Genomic DNA, 15,856 nt, shown 5'->3' with positions numbered 1-15,856 from the left:
TATTGACTGAAGGGGGGAGGAGGGTACGCTGTTTTTTTTTTGCCCAATCAACGGACAAAGTGGCTACTTTGTACCAACAAATTGCCCCCTTTTTAGAAGTTGCGTTTCGATTGTCTGTAATTCTTTGTGACTCTGCATCGCAATTGGCAATAGAAAAAACCCACCAGGATTTGCTCTCCACATTGGCACCATTTTTTATAATAGTGATAAGATCAGGTATATGGTATAATAAATCATGCAACGTTACTAATTTCTATTAAAACGAATGACAAACCACAAATAAAGGAAGCCAGGGTCCAATATTAAAAAATCACAGCTGGAGCAAAAACTAATTGGGAAATAGATAAATGGGAAGCAACAAAAATAGTCTTAGATAACCATGATATGCAAGCCTTCTGGAATCTAGTTCAGACAGGGAAATCTGAAGGTCAACTAGCTATTGTACCAAATTTGGGGGAAGAAGTCTGGAAATCTCACTTTAAAACCTTATATTCGAAGTCTGTAGAAGAAGCTGAAGAAGCCAAAGATGTTAGGGAAGTATTAGCTATCCTAGAAGTAAATCCCACAAAATTTGAACGCTCCCCCTTGCACAATGAAGGAGATCACAGTGGCTCTGGGAAACTTACTACCTGCAAAAGCACCTGGGCTAGAGAGGATCCCTGGCGATCTATTCCGATCGGAACAAGTAGTCTGGGCACTATTTATAGTCATTATTTAATGCCATTCTACAAGGCATGGCGCTGCCCCCAACCTGGGCAGGGGCAGAAATCATTCCCATTTATAAAAAAGGTACACCACTCAACCCAGCAAACTATCACCCAATAAGCCTCATAGATGTTAACCAACAATGTTTTGCTTGTGTGCTTTCAGGCCGTCAGCAATCCTGGATGGAAGAGAACAATGTATTAACACCTTTACAAGCTGGATTTAGGACCAAGATCTCGACTATCAACCTTTATCAATCAATCTTTAGATTGCAACTGATCCATAGGAAAATTGTGGTTTTAGAGGGTGGCAGCCTCAATCTCACATTTGTGTATCTTGAATCTGCATTTGACATGTTTCAGCGAGATCAGCTATGGGGCATGCTCCTCGATATGAGAGTACCAGATTATCTTTGCCACCAGCTGAAATGTCTGCAGCAAGTCAAGTATGCGAGAATAAGATATGGTAAAAAAGGTGAATTGACCGCTCCCTTTCCCATAGAGAAAGGGGTGAGACAGGGATGTGTCTTGGCCCCGACACTGTTCTCCCTCTTTTTAGATGGCTTAATTGAAACCTTACTACCAGGAAAAGACATAGATGCCTCGCGGTTATCGAACCACAAAATTCCAGCACTTATGTTTGCGTACAATACACTGCTACTCTCTAAATCACCCAGGGGTATGCATGGGGTACTCGAGGAATTCAGTGCTTTTTGCAGGAAGCGGGTATTGGAGATTAATCTTCGAAAAACATAATACATGGTTTTCCATGCTAATACAACCAATTGCCCACACCCTCAATTGGATGGCAGGGCCCTAAAGAGGGTGTCCATTTTTGATTACCTGGGGATTACACTTAACAAGATGGACTGGGGGACACAAGTAAATAAAGCTAATTTAAAATTGATTTAGTCTACAGGGGGGCATTTTAAAAATACACAAAAATTGCTATCAGAAAGTGATAGGTCCACCAGCAGAAATTACCAAAATACAGGCTAGGGGAGCTTCACTATACGGGGCAGAACTATAGGGTCACTGCCCACAAACTCCGCTATCCATGACTGAGAATCTATTTCTCAGGCAATTGTAGGGCCTTCCTAAGAGCATCCCACTAACACCACTTAGGATGGACTTGGGGATTGGTCCCATAGCCGATGTAGTCGCCTCTAGATCACTTCCATATTGGCGTCACCTCTGGCGCACACCAGACTTAGTCAACCTCTGAGAGGAATTGAAGGATGTCATGACCCTCCTGGGCACAGGGAACTTATTATGGTTAGACTATGTTAGGAATTCTTGCGAGGCACTAGGGAGGGCTAACATGTGGTCAATACCCGAAGAGATCTGCCCCACAATTAGCAAAAAGGCTTTACTCGTCTCCTAAAGAGAATATAAATTGGCCCCATTATGCCAGAGGACAAATTCAAGTAGCTTGACCTCCAGGTTTCTGGATTTCAAACAGCAATACAAGTTAGAGTTGGCACTTGATAGCATCCAACCACTCTTGGCAAAGAAACTTTTCCTCCAATTTAGACACGGGGCGCTTCCGCTCCGAGCTTTTACCAATAACTGGCAGGGAGCACTCACACTACATTGCCCAGGGTGTGATACTGTTGAAGAAACAGAACTACAAGTTCTTTTCTTCTGCCCCGCCTATAGTAGGCCAAGGTCCAAGTGGGTGTTCCAGCTCTGCAGAAATTTGGCGATTAGACACTATACTAAGGTCTTTAGGCACTGTTTGTGTTTGCTATTTCCAGGTTTCTTTATGCGATGTGGTGCATTCGCGGGGCATTTTAAAGAAAAATAATTTAGAAAATCCTTAGCTCCCACTGCCCATTAAACATGTTGCTATTTTATGTCTGCACATCTTTACTGCTTGAATATTGCTCTGCAAATTCATTTCTCTTGGGTTGTCTTTTTTTCTAAACGTTTTATATTTCAATCGTTCTTAACATGTTTTTTAATATGTGCCTTTGGGCTATCAGTTAAAGCTAGAAGCCTTCTTATGTATCAACTGTTCTGAGTTTTATATATATATTAATGCAACAGCAATCATTAATAACATGGGATATTGTAACCCCTCTTGTGATGCAGAATACATACCCACTGTTAAATATTGCCTGCACTACTTTAGTACTAAGAACTGCTAAGAGGGAGTGCAGTCAATGCTGAGCCAGAAAACCTTGTACAATCTGGACTCGCACTCTCAGTTCTATGATGACATTTTATTCTAACATCTGTTCTTTTATTATTGTATAAAATGTATTTGTATTATTTTATGTGCCTTTCTTTGACTGACTGAATATGATTTTACTTAGGCAAACCACATTTTAGGGGATGTTTAAGACCCTGGTTTTGTCTAAAACTAAACATGCAAACAAAAAGCCCTTCTTGACATTATAAGATCATGTCTCACTTTAAAAGCAGGAGAGAAGAGTCCTCTAAGGAGTTCTCACACCTAATCCCTAGTAATGGCTAAAATGGTCAAATTACATGCCAAGGATAGTGTGAAAGAGAATGCTTTCATTTCACGCTTTTCCTCCCTGGTGTATAAATCAAGGGAAAGATATGGGAAGAAGCAAGATGTTGGCATGGTATACCCTTTCTTATCTAAGACAAAAGGAAGGGTCAACAAGAGTTCACATAACTTGTTTAGATAAAAATTATCATTAAGAAACCCAGGGAAGCTCTTGGACTGAGTCATCTGGAGAAAGGTGTACATATGGGAAGTGACCTGCCTTATCTGAATATTGCTACAAAAGCAATCACTGATAGCGGCAAGAGTAAATTCAAAGCAGCGGACAGACCCTGGATGAAGAGGCCTCTTACATCCTGTGCCCTGCCCCTTCTAAAATTCCTAAGCCCTTTAAAAAAAAAAGAAATGTCATAGCGGAGAGTAGAATCATCCATGGGTAAGGATTATATAGATAGTACTAAAACAGAGCCTAAGCCTGAATTACGAGATGTGAAGGGCATGGATGTCCTGTTTTTATAACTCCATAAGAAGGAGTAGAGGAAATCTAAAATACAGTCATGAAACCATTCAAAGCTCTTGGCCACCCTCCTTGTTATTAGAGCAATGAGAGAGATAAGCTCTTATGATCTGTGCAGGGTGGGATTCATGGAGCTAAATGGGTGCAAAATTACCCAAGTCAAATTTAAATCAAAGTTAGTGGCTTTTGCAACCCAGGAAGCAGATACCAAGCTAAACTTACATGGAATGGAAATCTGTGATGGCCCAGGAGGCGCAGACCTCCTAGGTACTGTCTGCGATTTGCAATCCCTTTTCTTGTTAAAGTATAGAGGTCTGTCCTCACTCAAACAATCTTTCTCTCAACTTGCTTGCCTTCACTCTTCGAGAAGAAAGTATGATCATTACGGCGATTCTGATGACTTAGATTGAGTAATAACAATCACATTCCTTAGTTAGGAGAAATTGGGTTGTTGGTTGAGGCGGAGAACCTCTAATCAAACAACAGCCAGCAGTCCTTTTTCGGGTGAACCACGAAAAGTCACTAAATAAACCTGTGCTTAACCCTCCGATAGCTTAGCACAAAAGCAATCAGGCTGAACTTAGAGGCAATGTGTATTTATACAGCACTTAAACAGTAATAAAGTGAAAACACAACACAAGAAAACTCCCACACTAATTTAGAAAAATAGAGTGAATTTTAATTAATTATTTGACCCCAAATTGACAAAAATCAAGCCAGTAGAACCAGAGTTATCAATTTTTACATTTTTAACTGTAGAATAGTGCCCAAAAAATCAAATGGCTAACCAAGGACATCTAGTCGCATGACACAGGGACGAAGTCAGGAAGTAGTTTAGGCCCGGTCTCAACTGACTTTTGGACTCAAAGGAAATTTGGGATGAAAATGTCTGAGACAGTAAAGTTCAGCAAGGTAAGACAGCCAGAGGTGTCCAAGGAGAAGGTGTGGTTGGTAGGGAGCCGCTGGGCGAAGTAGCGATGAAGATTCCTACATTCAGACTTAGTCTCTTTTTTGAAAGTTGAAAATCTCCAGCAGGACAAACTGCTGCCTATAGCCAAAGAGGGCTCCATTAGGCTGGATACCACGTCTGTAAAGAGCTGCTGAACAGGAATTGCTGAGGAGAAGAACGTAGCGGGAGGTGCCACTAAGTTAGGCTGACTAGAGATGCTGGTCTCCTATCAGTTCTCTGAGCTTTGATTTGGGCTATCTTGGCATGTTTAGCACCACTTCCAAGGGTCCAGAATGGAAATAGGCACTACTTGGAGGGTCATTACTCACTCAGGCACTGCCAAGGTATGGGTCCACAATGCTTGGAGAATTTTCTGTCCCGGATTCTCTGATCAGGAGACCAGCAAACTGTCCCTTGATGTCACTCTAGAAGTCCTGGATCCAAGTAGAAGAGCAGGGTTCGGTTCAAGCAGCAGGGCAAACTTCTTGGGGCTCAGGGCTGGCTTCAGGCAGCAGTGCAGTCCATCTTGCTGCAGCGATGTAGTCCTTCTGAAGTATACAACAGGTGACTGCAGCAGGCAGTCCTAAGAGTTCATTGGCAGGTCCAGGAGTAAACTGAAGTATGGGAGTATGGGTCCTATTTTAATATCTAGTGCATCCTTTAAAATGGGAGAAACATCGGGAGGCAGACTGAAGTGTCTGGTATTTTGTGCATCTCTGCCCTGGTTCCAGTCGGTCTCAGCAGGCAAAATAGGATAGAATGAAGTTCTTTGTGTGAAAGAAGGGCACATACTATTGAAGTGCAAGTGGGGCTGTTTACACGACTGTCCGTCTCCATCCTCACTGAGATGGCCGATCCAGGCACACCAAGTCTCTCTTCTCTGTGTGGCTGTCTGGGAGGAATACACAAGGGCCACCTAGAAAGTACACCCAGTCATGTGAGCCAGGACAAATCTTCAGGCACCAAATGGTTAAGACAAGAAAATAGAAACTTTCCAAAAGTGGTGTTTTCAGAATTGTGACTTAAAAACCAACGTTACCATTAGAGAGGATTTTAAATTACAATTCCTCAGACACCAAACATGACTTTTCTCCCTGCTCCCAATGAAAAGTAAGTACCTATTAAATGTAATATGGTAATCCAATGTTATCATATGGGAGAAGGCCTCACAGTGGTGATAAACACATTTGTGAGATATTCACTACCATGACATGTAATAAATATATATATTTATATATATATATATATATATATATATATATATATATATTTATATATAACTCAAAACTCCTTCATGAACTTCTTCAAACAAAGAACGAATATATATATATTTCATTTTTTTTAAAGGGAGTTTTAGGTCTGGCAACTGGGCTATTTTGTCTAGTTGAATTGGGAGTTAAATACCAAACACAAACTGCAATGACAGACATGAAATATGTTTTAAGAGGCACTCAAGCAAGTAGCTCAATAAGTGCTGTAGACCCACTAGTGGCATTTAATTTACAGCTTGGGTATATCGTACACCCCTTCACTAGGGACTATGTCAATCAGATGTAAGCCAAATTTACCATGTTTTAGGGAGTAAACAAAAACACTTTAGCATTAGTTAGCAGTGGTAAAGTGCACAGAGTCCTAAGGCAAACAAAACAGATTCAGAAAAAAAGAAAATGAGAAGGCAAAACATTTGGGAACGAGCACCCTAAAGATGAAAGGTCTAACAATAATTGTGCATTTGACAACTGCCCCTACCATCACTCTTCCTTGTCTTAGATTAATAATCGATTAACTATAAATTGTAGAGGCTCTAGATGTGTGAGTGACTGTTTGTAGACCGAATAGACTGCATAGAAATACTTTAACCCCTTCACTGCGGCGGCTATTCCGCCACAGTGCTAAGGGGGGAGGGCGGCCGAGCGGCGGGCGCATGCTGGTATCGGAACCTCTCCGTCACCAGCGTTGGTTGCGCTGTGCTCATGACGGAGCGGTCCCGTCACGGCCCCGCCCGCTCAATGGAACGCGCCGCGCAGGCGCGGCAGCAGGGCCATGACGCAACCGCTCTGTCATCAGCACAGCGACACCGCAGCTGATGACGGAGCGGTTCCGTCATCAGCAGGGGAGGGGTTAAACTGATTCTTATGAAGACCTGAGTGCAAGAGAGCCCATCTTATTATGGCTATGCAGTAATTTTAAAAATGCACTAATTAATCTAATCAAGATAAGCACTCTGACAGCCTGTTAACTTAGGTTTCAGTACTCTGTGAAAAAAAGGTGCAAAAACGGAAAACAACCATTTGACAATTTGCTTGTTTTATTGCACCTGACCAATCCTTGTAATTCCTATGGCTCACTAGTTAAATGTATATATTTTTCCAAGAGTAGCAACGCTTTGGGTAATCTGCATAGTCATTTTACAAATTTGCCTATTTTGGCAGGAAATACCTTAATGTTAATTTAAAAATGCTATTAAGTCAGCTGGATGATCAACTGTCAGACAAATAAAATGTATATGGCATACCTTATGTGGTTGTAGGGGAGAGTAACAGCTTCAGCAAGTCTATGGTACACACAGATTATACTTTTGTTAATTTTGAGCAATTTAAATATATTGGAATTTTTAAGGTTGTTAGTCTGGGTCTCAGTGACCACTGTGCCATGGAAATGACTTTTTAGGGGCCTTAGCAACAAACAGATGCTGTGTATTTTAGAGTTAGGAATCAAGACATTCCTCTTTCCTTCTGGTCCACTATAGTCTTCTGGTTTCTTTCTGTGCTTGTTTAGTTGTGTTTTAATATTTTCTGCTGCCAGCTAAAGCGCCGGGACGCCTTTTAATTGAATACGTTTTGATCTATTGCTCGTTTGGAAATATATAGGTCTCGGACCGTTGTTTGTTTATATTAATACAATACCCAGGTCCAGTACCTTTAGGGTCACCCCATTTCTTTAATGGCCTTTGCTGGGGCAGCTGTTTTGCGCTATAAAAATCTCAATAACATAACATAACAATGGTTTATAAGCATAGAATTCAAATGTCCATCCCGGATGATAATTTAAATGATCAGTTTAGGATTGGAAGGGACAAGTTCTTGCCTGTTATTGGTGGTATCTTTAATATTTAATGTTTCAACCAACTTACAAAAAAGTATTGTCTTGTTCAAAGGCTGCATATCACACTCGGTCCACTGAGAGTATTAACAAATAGGACCTACCCTGGAGGGGTTTTATGAGGAATGCACTTTACAAAGAAAAATGTTAAATAGAATACAACAGAAACTGGTGAATTACAAACATATATTAGTTAGAGTTTACAGCTATGAAGAGGAAGTATCACTCACGAAGAAAACAGATTTGTTTTAAAAATCTAATGATGATGATAAAATTTATAGAGCGCTAGAATGTCCAGATGCATCTTGGCACTGCCTGTGACCATATGAACAGAGGCCCAGTTGGTTGGAATATAGGCAAGGGTTGGAAGACTTCCTGAATGCCTCTAGGGTGGTAAGAATTGGCTTTTGTAGTTTGGTTTGCCCTGTTCCCATCATGCACTGGGACAGGAACAGACTAATTTGCATACAGCCAGGTTCTGAAACTGGGATGGTGCAGTGAGCTAAAAAACGGTGTTGGATCTAGCCCTGATCTCTTGACTGGGTGAGAGTATTCTGTTTAATTCAGAGACTCTGTCCCTCACCACCCCTTGTTGTAAATATTTTTGTCCACCCTAAGCGTGGAAGGGTATACTCAGATGTGAGTCCCTTGCTCATTGCACCATCAGGATTCAAGCAAGCCGGGCCGAAGAGGCTGAAATGCCAGAAACCGGTCCCCGGTAGCTTGTTTCCTTCCCAGTGTAAGAATTGGCTTTTGTAGTTTGGTTTGCCCTGTTCCCATCATGCACTGGGACAGGAACAGACTAATTTGCATACAGCCAGGTTCTGAAACTGGGATGGTGCAGTGAGCTAAAAAACGGTGTTGGATCTAGCCCTGATCTCTTGACTGGGTGAGAGTATTCTGTTTAATTCAGAGACTCTGTCCCTCACCACCCCTTGTTGTAAATATTTTTGTCCACCCTAAGCGTGGAAGGGTATACTCAGATGTGAGTCCCTTGCTCATTGCACCATCAGGATTCAAGCAAGCCGGGCCGAAGAGGCTGAAATGCCAGAAACCGGTCCCCGGTAGCTTGTTTCCTTCCCAGTGTAAGAATTGGCTTTTGTAGTTTGGTTTGCCCTGTTCCCATCATGCACTGGGACAGGAACAGACTAATTTGCATACAGCCAGGTTCTGAAACTGGGATGGTGCAGTGAGCTAAAAAACGGTGTTGGATCTAGCCCTGATCTCTTGACTGGGTGAGAGTATTCTGTTTAATTCAGAGACTCTGTCCCTCACCACCCCTTGTTGTAAATATGCCTCTAGGGTGGTGGCAGACCTAAAAGACTAAGGAAGATAGTTCAATTTTTGCTTAGTACATGTAATAAATATCCTTCCTCTCCAGGACAATCGTTTGTGGGGTGGGAACAACCAGATTTCTACAGAGTACCATTTGAAGTTGTTCTTTAAATAGTCACAGCTGATTCAGTGGAGAGCGTTGAATGTTATGCAAAGAGCCTTAAAGGTGATCCACTGCTTGATAGGAAGCCAAAGTAGCTCACTTAAGGCCTGAACTGCTGAATAAAATCTGGGAATATTTAGTAGAATTCTTACTGCCTTGTTCTGCATGATTTGTAGTCTGTTAAATTGGGCACAAATGGAAGAACAATATCAAAAGGCAACTCAAAAAACCTTCAGAAGTTTGGTCAATACAGAGCAAGCAATCTGGAAGCAGAGGTTAGTGAAGGTAAATGGGATCAATTTATTAGCTCCAATATCTGGTAAAGAGTATGTGGGGAATGTTATGGAGTGGATTGAAGTCCTTGGATAAAGAGTAAAATGGGAAAAGTTGGAAGGTCGGAGCTTAAAGAGACTCTGTAACACACCAACCAATTCAATGATAGATGCATTAAGAAGAAACTTCCTTCCATTCCTATGTGCCTCAGACAATGGGGCATTAAATATGGTCACACCACAATGCTTATAACTATTCCATATTGCTGGATGAGAATTCTATGGAAACCTCAACTTCCAACCCTGAATTTAATGCAGATTATGCCTATCACTAACCCAAATGCTAATGGAATTCACCTAAACATATTGAAAGCAGGAATGTTTGACAGCGGAGACGCTCTGACAAGGAAAATTTACAACGCATTGTCAATGGACTGAGTAACAACAGAAACAATCCAGGTCACCATTGAAGGAGGCTCCAAAAGCCAATGCCTCAACACCAGGTTCTCCTCCCTTGCTTGGTAAATACTGTTGCCAAAACCAAGACCTGCCTCCAGCCACCCCACCTGTTCTCATTAGTCAGACGTGATACTTTTATCTACTTACATTGCAAAATAAAAAGCTGACCCTTTACTATAGCCAGTGTCATCTTTTATATGGTTTCTTGCAAATACAACCAGTGCCTCCAAGAATGATAACAGTTCAAATGAAAAAATAACTGTCATAAAAAACCTTCAAGCAGGCAACAGAAACCAAGAAGATGAGTGTAGCAGAACCTGGCTCGAACAAATTCACAATAGAGTAGATAAGGGTTGGATTCAGAGCAGAATTCCAGAAGATGAATACATTTTAAAGGAGCAGGATATCAAGAGACAGAGCAAGGATCCAAGAGCAGTGTTCAGGATATGGAACTGGAAATTAAGAGATGGAGCAGGATTCCAGGAACTGAATTGAGATTCAAGGAGCAAGCACCCAGATGGGAGAAACAATACCCCGATTTACCAGAGTGTGTATGATGCAATGAGTGGCACTTCCAGGAGTTTCATGTAGTTAGCAAATGGGAAATGAAGGTAGAGAAACATGAAGTGACTACAGAGGAAGAAAGCTAAAAAGATTAATTTCTTAGTTCTCAATGGAAGGAACCATCTTGGGTTGAGAAATTTGACCTCACCCAGGTCATATGACAGATGCAGAGAGCACACCAACATGGAGATAAGAAGAAGTAGTATTCAGAATTCAAGTTAATTAAGCAAGGATTAGGTAAGTTGTAAAGCAAAGAAAAATTAGAGCTTTCATGGAGGAGTTCAAAGAATGAACTTTAGAAAGGAGTGTTTTATATGTGCCTGCCACCAGAATTTTGTCTTGGTTTCAAGTTGTGCTTCATGTTGGACTAGTCTTCGGGCTAGTCTCCTGCCTGTTTCTCACCAGGTGCATAATGGGAAAGTATGCTGGCTTCTCTTCCTCAGCAGTGAATTGGTGAGGAAGAGAAGCCAGCATACTTTCCCATTATGCACCTGGTGAGAAACAGGCAGGAGACTAGCCCGAAGACTGGTCCAACATGAAACACAACTTGAAACCAAGACAAAATCAACTTATCAAGCTAATCATCTAATCAGTTCTCATTCCCATTTAGGTGGAGGATCAGTTCCCATGTTCTAATGTAATAATGTGCCAGGTTGTGGAATTGAACACAACTTTGAATGATATTGAATGGGGACGTGGGACATTTGTCTCATCCATGCCTTTTTCCTGATACTTACTGTTAGCACCCACCTGTAACTGCAGGGATGGAAATTCATTCAAAGACCATCACATTGGAAGAAAATGGAACTAGTGTTGTTTTTAGTTTTTTAGTTAGCTGTGTTTTAGTAATACAAGTCAAGTTAACCTATCTCCCTAATCTAAAAGAAAGACATCGCTGCAGATTATTTGCACATGAATCTGTCTTTAATCAAGGTTTTAAGTAGAGGAGCCTTTTGAGGTTGAAAACGCATACATTTGTTCTGTCAAAATGATATGTTTTTGAATGGTAGAGTCAAATTTTGGTTACAGGGGACATTATTATGAAAGGGCTTAAAGCATTCATGAGAGGATTTACAGATTCACAGTATGATTAGTTTTCTGCATGAATTTACTGACTTCAGCATACATGTGACTGGTAAAGATAATGCTTCAACAGGCCCACTTGGGTGACACACTGGGGTATACAAAATGTGGTGGGTGGATTTTTTTGATTTTACTCAGCCACTGTGAATTACATGGCCGCATCCCAATCCATCCTTATTTTGCACACCATGCCACCTCAGTTAGGACCCAGCCATATGCAAATCAGTCTTGACCCTGCTTGAATTGGGAAGTGTTCAGCCTGAACTGTTATGCCGGGTCCTCCCTGAATCAGAACACTAGCAACCCAGAACTGGGTATGTCCTAGTTACTGCTCATCAGCCAGGAATTGCTTGGTTTCAGTGGCAGAGTGTGCATGGAACCCACAGCCTAGTCCTGCAATGCACACAACTGGATGCATATCCCTTTCACAAATGTAGTGCCTATGACCCAAGGACCCTGGTATTCCAGACAGTAAAACACAGACAGAGGATCTACCATGTTGTGAGATACAAAGGCAATGCTTAGTTAAAAGACGTTCAGGTGCTAAATAGCATCCTGAAATACAGGATCAAAATTATCACAAATATGCCAAGAGCTCTGAAATGCAAAGCCTCAAAAACCCTCTAGAACAAATCTGTAAAATGATTGCAAAAGAGAGTGGGACTGAAATGTGTTTGTTGCTCGACTAGCAATGGAGGAATGGAATGAAGAGAATGGCTGCATTATTATAGACTGTAGGAAATTCTGGTATCCAAACATGGTCTGAGGAATTGCCATCCCTGAAGAGAGTTGCATTTTGACCATCAGGAACTAAAGGCAACCCACACCCATGGCTCCTTCTGACAGTACATATTTCATTTTTGAAAACCTGACATGACCTCACTAGAGGAGCGTCTACCCAGCTTTGGTTACCTATTCCCACTTAAAGGGCATTATGCCGCCTATTAAATAAAAATAAAAAACAATCCATTTGATTCCCACTGTGAAAGGACATTTTTCCTTGACTAATCTTGATTTGTTTTAACCCACTGTTTATTATGTCTATAATTTACATAATCTGAAATGATTGTACATAATTTCTCATTATGGTTTTGTGTTGATTAGCAGAGTTCAGTCCATAAACCAAGATATATTTCAAACTGCAATGGGATGTTCATTAACTATTTAACTTAAGCATTTGCAAGAGAGACATAAGTGACCTTATTCTTTCACACCTGGCCTTTTCCATAACAGGGTATAGACCAGGAAGTTACTCATACAAATTATTATGCATAGTAGTTGGCTTTTCAACCAGGATGAACCATCAAAGTTAATAACATGTCAATGGAAGCTTGAGTGAGTCTGTGGGTGTCATATTGACTGTGAGCACTATTGGTTACTTTCTGCAGCTCGAGCTTCTAATTTAATGGGGGCTCTCTGTATCTAGCATTCCATTAAAAACTTTCAGTTGTTAGCAGAGGAAATTGAGGTATTTGTTTGTTCTCTTTACAGCTAGTTAAGCAAATACAGGGAGGGTTTGAGCTGAGGATGATGTTCTCAATGTGGGAACTTTTCCCTACCATCTTGAGTAAAGGTAGCCCAAAACATACTGAATATTAAGACTCAAGGCACAACTCAGAAGAGAAGGTAGATCACTTTAATGTAAAAAATGGTAACTTCTGGCACCTAAAGGTTGGGATAATTTAAGCATTGGTGATTAGCACCCTCCAATTAGCCCCACAACAGCTCGTGCTCTTTTAAGTTTCCTTAGGATCTAAGTACAGAAGGCAGAAACTCTGCCTTAAGATTTGTCTCTAAGGATTGCATCAATGCATTTTCTTGATGAATACGCAATAAAGGGGAACCTGTAAGATTGCAGGACGCCACAAACTGCTAAGAACTCTTCCTTGTGCAAGAAGTGTTAGTACTATGAAGTACTTCATGTCTCATTTTACATCCATTCTGCTGAACAGACGGCGTTAAGGAGAGCACAGCAGACTGCAATATGTGGGGCAGCCTGCAATTAATGAGAAGTGAAGGTTGTAAGGACATGTCTGAAGCCTGCAGCTATGTAGTAAAAAGTCAGTATCCTAAATTACTGAATGGAAAATAATTGTTTACTACTTTTGATGACTGAGCCACTGCCATCTGAAATGAGGTCTAATCATCAGAACATTGTGATGCATTGAATATTTTGACTGGGACTTTTACCTCACCATGCCTACAACATCCATTTCATTCAAATGATCACATGACACCTCACATTCCTTCCAGGATTCTCATATCATCCCTATACCTAGACTCAGTCTGGCTATCATTTTGAATGAGGGCTTGACAAAAATCAGGATGACACTGTTAATAACTGTATGTCCAGTTGCCATTTTCCGTTTGCAAACCCTTTGCGGAAAGCATCCTTCTTGTAAGTTTAAAACTTTCGACCCTGAAATTCATCTTGGCAAACATGTTCATCATTAAATATTTTTTTTGTTAAAATTAATTTGATTTGGCTTTCTCTCATAAATATTTGTGACTTCGTAAATTGGGAAGTATACACGACACACATCTTTAAATAGGTATATAGCCGGGCTGCTGAGCCATGTCACCATGGGGCAATAACGGGAACCTGCACTCCGAAATCTTTTTGGTGATGGGTGCCAGTCTGTGGGATACAGCCCATCAGGCCAATTATTTACCTTCCTACTGGTAATGGTTTGTACAAAATTCTATTCAGGTCAACCTGTAGACAGAGGTGACAATATAAGGTCTCAACACTTGCCTGTATGTTTAAAGTTTTAAATTGCTGAGCAATATTAAAAGACTGCGAAAGACCCATCTGAATAAAAATATTAAGGTTAATTTCCACAAAGCTAATCGTTCACATCAGATCAACTTGAGAAATTTGTGATTCAAAGGGGAGTAGGCTGTGACAGCACTTTCCCTTGTAGGAGCTTCTATACATTGTGGCACCTGTGCAACGTCAGCACACTCTGATCATTGAATTGCAATATCTCACATTCCTCTTAAATAATTATGAACATTTCTTAAGACGTCTACTGCCATTTTGAGGTTTCATGCCTCTTGTTTGTGGCTAACTTTGCAGTCCATAACTCACATAACAGCCAAAACCATACTTGCAGACCAAACACAATGCTTAAGTACACATCCATAATGTAACAAATGAAATTTAAGTATCATAAAAGATTTTTTAGGTCAGGATACATATCACATTACCATTAACACTCCTAATGAGACACCTAAGAATATAGTATTATTTATTGTTTAGATTGTGTCTTGTTATTTAATGATGTTGTACATTTGGATATTGTTACTTGTTGCAAGGTCATACGCATTGCATTTGGTCTGCAAATTATGGTTTGGATGGCAGCAGTAAGAGTTATGGAGTGCAGAAAAAAACACAGTGTCGGAATTTCAGTTGTTTTTCGGTTTTAATTCATATCAATAACTTTACTTTAAAGCCCTGAATTTAAATAAATCAGAATTCAATGCTTAGATTTTTTTTGCAACCTGAATTACCAATACCAACCAGAATACGTGCATGGAATTTCAATACTTAGTCAACACAGAATGGGGAATGAGTGAGAAGAATCCACTTTTGTAGATGGAATTTTGCACAGAAGTCCCAATTCCTTGAGTATTAAACTGGAATTTGCCACCTATTCCAGTAAGGATCCTTGGTAAAGCAATGAGCGGAGGGAACGTGGATTGAAATGGTAATGGAGGGATAGAGGTGTGATCTTGTAGGGGAGAAGATTGCATGCTCCCCCATGCAGTGGTTGTGAGTCAGGTGATAATTGGTGATCCTTACTCACATTATTTGTTTCTGACCACACGCAACTCATTTAACCTGCTAAAACCTTAACAATTTCCGGGAGAGTCTTTTAAGTCAATCTGCCTATGGAATTTCTTTAACTGAAATATCTTTTCAGAGCTTGCATTAAATGAAATATCCTTTCAGAACTAGACATTGAAGGGAATTCTGACGCTGCATGCTACTTTCTGATCTGGCCTTTGTTAAGGTGTTTCAAAAATGGTTACACGTTTTTCAAACATCATAAAACAGATTTGAATGTTTTGGAAAATCGATACTGATCTATCTTTGGGGGACTGCTGGCACTAACAATGCTTTCTTGGAAGATGTATTGTTTAAGCCAGACATGGGTGCAGGTGTGCATCTGTGCGAGGCACAATCTGAAGTCACTTTAGCCCGGGTATACTACTGGTCCTATTTTGCTATTTTTGCCTTCTTGGAAGCAAGTGCATGATGTCCTAGTTAATGATAGTGAGAAGTTCAA

General features: G+C 40.6%; 1 protein-coding gene and 1 long non-coding RNA gene across 4 annotated transcripts in view; both read right to left on the bottom strand.

The window, feature by feature from the left end:
* CADM2 (cell adhesion molecule 2) overlaps positions 1 to 15,856 on the bottom strand; it is a 1,625,130-nt gene that overhangs the window by 1,351,662 nt on the left and 257,612 nt on the right. The window lies entirely within an intron of this gene.
* On the bottom strand, positions 3,376 to 8,131 carry LOC147696994 (uncharacterized). Its single transcript, XR_015299129.1, has 3 exons — positions 7,595 to 8,131; positions 6,790 to 7,468; positions 3,376 to 3,699 (listed from the first exon to the last, which is right to left on the bottom strand). It is a non-coding gene; the product is annotated as an uncharacterized LOC147696994 (long non-coding RNA).

The sequence above is a fragment of the Lissotriton vulgaris genome, chromosome 8, assembly GCF_964263255.1.
Source record: "Lissotriton vulgaris chromosome 8, aLisVul1.2, whole genome shotgun sequence".
NCBI classification, from domain to species: domain Eukaryota; kingdom Metazoa; phylum Chordata; class Amphibia; order Caudata; family Salamandridae; genus Lissotriton; species Lissotriton vulgaris.
The sequence above is the reverse complement of the archived record's forward strand: the minus strand, read 5'-3'. Positions and strand labels throughout refer to the sequence as shown.